Source organism: Rhinolophus ferrumequinum, chromosome X (genome assembly GCF_004115265.2).
Source record: "Rhinolophus ferrumequinum isolate MPI-CBG mRhiFer1 chromosome X, mRhiFer1_v1.p, whole genome shotgun sequence".
Classification (NCBI taxonomy): Eukaryota; Metazoa; Chordata; class Mammalia; order Chiroptera; family Rhinolophidae; genus Rhinolophus; species Rhinolophus ferrumequinum.
The window spans coordinates 56,933,294-56,941,100 of NC_046284.1; the positions used below are offsets into that span (position 1 = coordinate 56,933,294).

General features: G+C 36.1%; 1 pseudogene; it reads left to right on the top strand.

Moving 5' to 3' along the window:
* The first annotated feature begins 330 nt into the window (after positions 1-330).
* Positions 331-1,829, top strand: LOC117038742 (importin subunit beta-1-like; annotated as a pseudogene).
* The last annotated feature ends 5,978 nt before the right edge of the window (positions 1,830-7,807 follow it).

The window sequence follows — 7,807 nt, forward strand, 5'->3', positions numbered from 1 at the left end:
AAATAGTCATGCGGATGTAAAGTATAACATAAGGAATATAGTCAATAATATTGTGATAACTATGTATGGTGTCAGATGGGTAGTAGATTCATCATGGGTGATCACTTTGTAAATTATATAAATGTCTAATCACTATGTTGTACACCTGTCACTAAGATAATACTGTATGTGAAATGTAATTGAAAAAAAAATTTATTATTTCAACAATAGATTTGACCTTTGATGCTAAAGAGACAGCAGAACAAAGAAGGCCCCAGAGCACACGTACAAGATCTATCACTACAGATCACTACAACTGAGGTTTGAATTCTCACACAGACAATAGCAAGGATGATGAATATGATGATGCTTCTGGCCACCTGATGTAAAGATGACACTGCCCCACTTGTCCTTCCCTCTCTGAAAGAACCTATCAGGAACCCTGATTAGTGATACCAGGATACCCCTGCAATGGTTTTTGCCTGTATCTTGGAAGAACAGAAACTAAATAAGCTAAACTCCTAGTTATACAGGCAATGCCTATCTTAATATAATTAATCAAAGACCCCGGTGTAAGTTGTTTGATATACAAGTATATAGACTGAAGGCAGATTTTGAATTTGCTCCCTGAAGCTGTCACCAATGATGTCTACTTGGCTTCTCTGTCCGATGGAAGGCCTGACTTCTGAACCCAGAATGGCATCAAATGTGTGCTGGGCTTTTTCTAGTTTAGCTGAAGCTGCTTATGAAACTTCATAAGTGATAATCAGTAAGAAACAGCTACTTATTGCTTATTCTCATATATCAGCAACTCCTGGAGACCACAGACAGGCCTGATGGCCACCAGAAAAGCCTGAGAAGTGCTGCTTTAATGAAAACTGTGAAAAATCATACCAAGTACTATTACCCTTCAGTTAAAATATTGACTCTGGAAGTTCTGGTCTAATAGCAAATAGTATATCACTTCAGATGAAGTCACACATAAAAGCACTTCTGATAAGATCCAGTTAAGTTACCTTCAGTCTTTGTTCCACATAATTCTTCAAATGTTCTCTGAAAAGTGCAGCAGCATTGAGATGAGATGATGGTGTCCCTGTTGAGGATGTTACATTATTTTAGGGAAAACCCCCTTTTAAGAGTTTTCTAGAACTCTTCAAAATGTTCTCTGAAATGTGCAGTATCAAGATGAGGTAATGACCTCACTGTTAAGGACTTTTATTGGTGACTGTAAGATAAGTGGGAGACTTACGTCACACCTTGAAATCCAGTATCTTACCTGTTGTTGATGGAGAACGTAAGGAATGAGAATGTCCATAGGTCTGTAAAGCCACAATGCTGTGTTTGGTGATAGTACCCTTGTTATTGGTGGAGAGTTTAACAAATACCTAGAGGTAGTATTGAATATGTCTCAGCAAACCTGCCAATTCCTGTTGAACAAGTCAGATTGCAACACTGTGGATTATCTGAATGAGCTCAGGAAAGGTTGCTTGGAAGCCGATACTGTAATTATCCAAAGATCGAAGGACAATGCATACCCAGATGTACTGCTGATGCAACCCAGAGTAGAATTTAGCCTCTTTCTTTGACCACACTGCTAGATCTGAGGGTCATATAGAGAGCATAAAAACTGGTGCTGCTAAACTGATAGGGAACTTATAAACAGCATTTGAAAAAAATGTACTGAAATTAATAGCAGCTAGGTTGATGATTCTTCAAGTGCTAACGAAGCGATAGAGATTCAAAACTAGCAAAACTAAACCTTTGCTTCACAGACAGCAAAATAACTGAGGAAACTAAAGAACCAAAGTCAATGTGTGACCATTGAGATGATACTTAAAAATAATCGCTGAAAATTTGCAATCTTTAAAAAACTTGGAAATAAAGAGTGCACAGATGCTGAAAACATGCCAGCAACTATTAGCAGCAACACTGTTGGTTAGCTTTGTAAACACTGACTTCAGAAAAAAACCATTAGAGGAGCCATCTTAGAAAAGAGAGAAATAATGGATTTACTTATTTGAGGAAAGGGGAGGAGGCTGCGGAAGAGGAGGAGGAGAAAGTGGAAAAGAAGAGGCGAAAGGAGAGGGGCAATGAGAAGCGGAAGAAATGGAAGTGATTTCTTCCCCATGAATGCTACAATTTGCTTTTCGGTATTTCAGCTCGTGCTGAGTGGAATGACAAAATTTTCCAGAGAGTAGAGATTGGGATCAGCAGTTGTGCTTTGTCATAAAAAGCAGCTTGACCGATTCTACTGATGATGGTAATGGAGCTTGGGTTTGCATATCTTTGCCACACATCACTGTATGCATTCAGGCTAAAAGGTGTGAGGAATACTTTGCAATCTGAATATGGGTGAACAACCTATAGCCACATTCTCGACTTCAAGTCATTCATTGAATTTTATCTTTTCCTTTAAAAAAGCAGGTGGGGAAGTGCTAAATGTTGCATTCTGTAAAACTAACTGAAGTTCTATCTACTGATGAACCACAGTTGATATAAAAGGAAAATAAAAGGGAAATAAAAAAACAAAGACACTTTTTTAGGTTTTTGGCTGTTGTTAATTATTATCATTATTTTAGGGAAAACACTAACAAATGGTCAAAATAAAAATCTAGACTTCCAAGATAAAAACAAAGCAAAGCAAAGCAAAACAAAACCAACTCACAACCTAAAGAAACCAAAATTTAATTGTTGGAAAGTGGCAGCTCAAAGAGAAAGGTCCATCTTGACTTGTATATGGCAGTCTGGATACCCACCCCTTCTAAACAACAACAACAAAAAAGGTGATGCCAAGGAATTTACAAAAAAAAATAATAATAATTACAATAAAAATAAATACATAAAAACACAGCAAACTTGAAATAACTACTTTGGTCTGCAAAATACATTTAATGATCAAACAAAATCTAATAAAATAACCATTTGGTAATTTTTGAGCTTTTATTCTCTTTCATTTGATTGTTTCCAATGTAGTATTGTTTTCTTGCTACAATTTAAAACCAACTAACCACAAAAGGAACCAAAAATGTATGCATAAATGATGTGTGTATGTGTGTGTATAATTACACCTTTCTTGATGAAAACAACACTTATAAAAAAAAAGGTTTCATATTGCCACAGCAGTAAAATATTAACATAATAATTTCAAACCCTCCATAGGAAAAACAAATTTTAGGGACAATACAAATTTATTCCTCTCCAAAAGAAGAGGAAAAAAGCAATCTTCTTCCCTTTATGTAAATCCATTCTGAAATTGAACTTCATCTAATAGCCCTTTATAATTACATTTGGCTAGTGGTATTATGTGCTAAAATACTCCCAAACTATATGTGACAGACCCATACACCAATTCCAAGCCTGATGCTTCCAAACTGATCCAATTTTTCACAAAGCAAAAAGGTGAGCAGCTTAGTTTTAATCTCTTGTCATGAGCCAAACACCGATAAAAACAAATCTCGTCATGAGCAGTCCTCAAAAGCTTGTGGAAGGCTGGTTCAACTAAGCATTGATTAAGAGTATGAATGCTTATCTGATGCTCATCCAAAGTTATCTGGAATCGAACAACTTTGTTCTAAGAAACCAGGCCAAAAATCTGACATTGATTTTGGTCCTTTGGTTCATAATAGGTCACAAGTATCCAAAGAACACCCCATAAAAGAGGTAGAGATATGGCTAGAAATAAAAACAGGGGGATTAGAAACCCAAACTGTCAGAACTCTGAAAATGTATGGGGACAATGAATTTCAATGAAGTGAGGGAATATATGTAAATATCAGATGAGAGAGTAGTGAAGTAAGAAGGATGGTGTGAGGGTGGCCAGTTAGCTCAATTGGTTAGAGCACGGTGCACTTAACAAGGTTGCTGGTTCGATCCCCACTCTGGGTCACTGTGAGCTGCACCCTCCACAACTAAATTGAAACAACTACTTGATTTGGAGCTGATGGGTCCTGAAAAAACACACTTAAATAAATGAAAGTTTAAAGAAAAACAAGTAAGGATGGTATGTTAGTTTGAAAACAAAACAGAAATTTGTCTCAATGTTGTTTTTTTAATCATGAGTTAATCTATTTTTTGTTTGCTTTTGTCTTGAGTTTTATTAAAGTGTAGTTGACATACAATATCATGTTAATTTCAGGTGAACAGCATAGTGATTCGACATTTATATTCCTTATGATGTGATCACCACAATAATTCTAGTAACCATCTGTCACCATACAAAGTTATTACAATAATATTGACTAGCTTCCCTATGCTGCACATTATATCCCCATGACTTATTTTTTTATAACTGGAGGTTTGTACTTCTCACTCCTCTTCAACTGTTTTTACCCATTGCCCTGCCAGCCTCTCTTCCCAGAAGCACAAGTCTTTCCTGTGTACCTTTGATGAACACCAAAATCTCATACTCTCTTTCAAAGTTGTATACAAATTTCAAAATAGATTAACTCAATCATGAGTTTTTTGTGCTCATCAAAAGAAAACAGGGAAGACTTCGGCTTCCAGGAAAAAGAGTAGATGTATTTTTCCCCATTCTTTCTGCTAAGTACAACTAGTAAACTTAGAACAGTGTATGTAAAGTAAACATAAGAAGATTCCGAAAGGTGGAAAGAAGAAAACAGACTGAGTAGGAAACTTAGAACTCAGGGAAAGAAATCACAGTTGATCAGAAATGGGAATGTGAAGTGGTTACATCCATTCTAGAAAACAGTTTGGCAGAGAAAGACAAATACCATATGATCTCACTTATATGTGGAATCTGAAGGACAAAATAAACAAACAAAAGAGAAACAGACTCATACATACAGAAAACAAACTGATGGTTGCCAGAGGGGAGGAGGATTGTGGAGCTGGGTGAAAAGGTGAAGGGTTTAAGAAATGCAAATTGGTAGTTACAAAATAGTCATGCGGATGTAAAGTACAGCATAGGGAATATAGTCAGTAATGTTGGAACAACTAACTATGTGTAGTTCCAGGTGGGTACTAGACTAATTGGGAGGATCACTGTATAAATTATATAAATGTCTAACCACTATGCTGTACGCTTGAAACTAATATAAAATAATATTGAATGTCAACTGTAACTAAAAATAAATAAATAAATAAATAAATTTTAAAATAAAATAAAATTTATTGATGATTAAAACAAAAAACACAACTAAACATACAACTACTGTACTATCCAGCCAGTGCACTCCTGGGCATTTATCCCAGAGAAATGAAAACTTATTTCTGCACAAAAACCTGCATACCATTGTTCATAGCATCTTTATTTGTAATAGCCAAAAATTAGAAGCAATGCTTCATTGTCTGACTGGTTGAATGAATGGTGGTGCATCCATACTACGGAGTGCTACTGTGTCGTAAAAAGGAAAAAACTATTGATACACACAACAGCCTGGATGAATCTAAAGGGATTATGCTGAGTAATAAAAGCCAATCTCAAAAAGTCCCATACTTTATTATTCCATTTATCTAACATTCTTGAAATGAGAAAATTATACAGATTACTGCTTTCTAAGACTGAGAGGTAATATGGAGGAGGGATGAGTGCCACTCGTAACAGAGTAGCATGAGGGAGATCTTTGTGGTGATGGAAAAGTTTTGTATTTTGATTTTGGTGGTAGTTATACAAATCTGCACATCATAAACTAAGGCAGAACTATACACATTGTAATGGTGAATGTGTCAAATTGACTGACCACAAGATGCCCAGATTAAACATTATTTCTGGGTGTGGCGGTGCAGATGTTTTGAATGAGATTAGCATTTGAATCAGTCAACTCGGTAAAGTAGATTGTCCTCTCCAGTGTGGCTGGGCATCATTCAATCCACTGAGAGCCTGAATAGAACGAAAGGCAGAGGAAGATGTAATTTGCCTCTTTTTTCCCTACCTTCCTGATTTAACTGGGGCATCTCATCTCATCTTCTCCAGCCCTCAGAGTGGGATTTACACCATCAGCTCTCCTGATTCTCAGACCTTTGGACTGGGACTCAATTACCTCACTGGTTTTCCTGAGTCTCCGGCTTGCAAATGGCAGATTATAGGACTTCTCAGCCTCCATAATCACGTGAGCCAATTCCTCATAATAAATAAGCATTAACTATTAAGGTTCTGTTTTCGTGGAGAACCCTGATTAATACACACATATATTAAATAAAGTCAATTTTCTAATTTTGATATTGTACGTCAGTTACTTAAGATGTTACCTTTGGGGGAACCTGGGTGAAGTGTACGTGGGACTTCTCTGTACTGTCTTTGCAACTTCCTATGAATTTGCATTTATTTCAAAACAAAAAGTTAAAAAACAGAAGACATTAGACATTAAAAGTTTGGAAAACACTGGTAGAGAGAAAAATCATAGACAACACAACCACTTACAAGGGCAAGAGACCTTTTGTTAATCTCAATTATGAGATTTAAGGCATATCCTATTTGAATAAAGCTTCAGTTCAAGATTATTCATTTTAATCCCTGGGTTTCTACTTTTTAAAGTTTTGGTGATGGTGTCACAAAAATGTAGAATAATAACACAAAATCCGTCCACTTTTTACCCTAATCCACTGACACTTATCCAGAGAAATTGTCTCAATAAAATATGATACCCAAGTTTATAGCATTTTTCATTTGAATTAAAGGTTTCTGGGGAAAGAAGTGGGGAATTTGTCCTGAGAAAGTAAACTCCATCATCCAAAACGATCTAGTCATATTTAGAATATGTTTTCTGAGTGTGACCAATATAACAACTACTAGAATATTACTAGGTTATGCTCTCAGAACACATGCTCAGCAAAATGCACTGTAATCATCTAGAAACAGCATCAGAGACCTAAAAAACAGGGGTTTAAACAAGATTAAAATTGTTTTTCCTAACACAAAAGATGTTCCAAAGTAGATAATTCAGAACTGACCATAGCAAATCCAAAGTCACAAGGGATAAATTTTTATGCTTGTGATCCTTCATTTTTTGCAATGGCTCAAGATTACCTCATTGTTCAATGTGGCTACTGGGGTTCTGGCCATTCATGTCTATGTTACCAGCAAGAAGCAGGAAATGGGAAGGGAAAAGAATGCATATACCAAATGCTATCATTTTCTTAAGGAGAGCTTCTGGAAGTCCCATCCTATATCTCACATCCCATAGGCCATCCAGAATAAAACTGAGTTTCATTATTAACTAAGAAAGAGGCAATGGGCATTAGTTAGGTAGCTAGCAGTCTCTGTCAAATATGAAAATAATTATAGCCAGCTTTACAGGTTGAAAATAAGCCCAAAGAATACCTAATCATGCCAAAAATATACTAAGTCTGGCAAAAGACAATCTTTGGGAATAAGGAGAACAGGCAGTCATGTAATTGGCTCTTGAAAGAACATATAACCAGTGAAGTTTTAGTCAGTAAGAAATTAGAGAATTGAATCAACAAAGATTTTGTGAATATTTCAGACTGTCAGGTGCGAAACTCAAAGGGAAAGTGAAGATTTAAACACAGTTGTTCCCAGTGTCTAAATATAGATGGCAGTTAAACCTGGACTCACCAAAAGTGGCTCAGATTGAACAGTTTCACTGAAAGCTCCTTACAAATTCTATAATAAATAGCAAGATAGTATCACAAGTAACAAATGTATTGAGGAGATTTTCTCTAAATGTCGGGGAAGGCTGGTCATTTGTAAAGGAGCATTTCACTAAAAATAAACTAAAATGCCATTATTATCACCATTTTACAGATGGAGAAACTGAGACTCAATGAAATTAAGACACTAGCATAAATTCACACGGCTAAGAAGGGGCAGAGCCTAGGTTCTTTGTAACCAGAACACTACACCACTGTC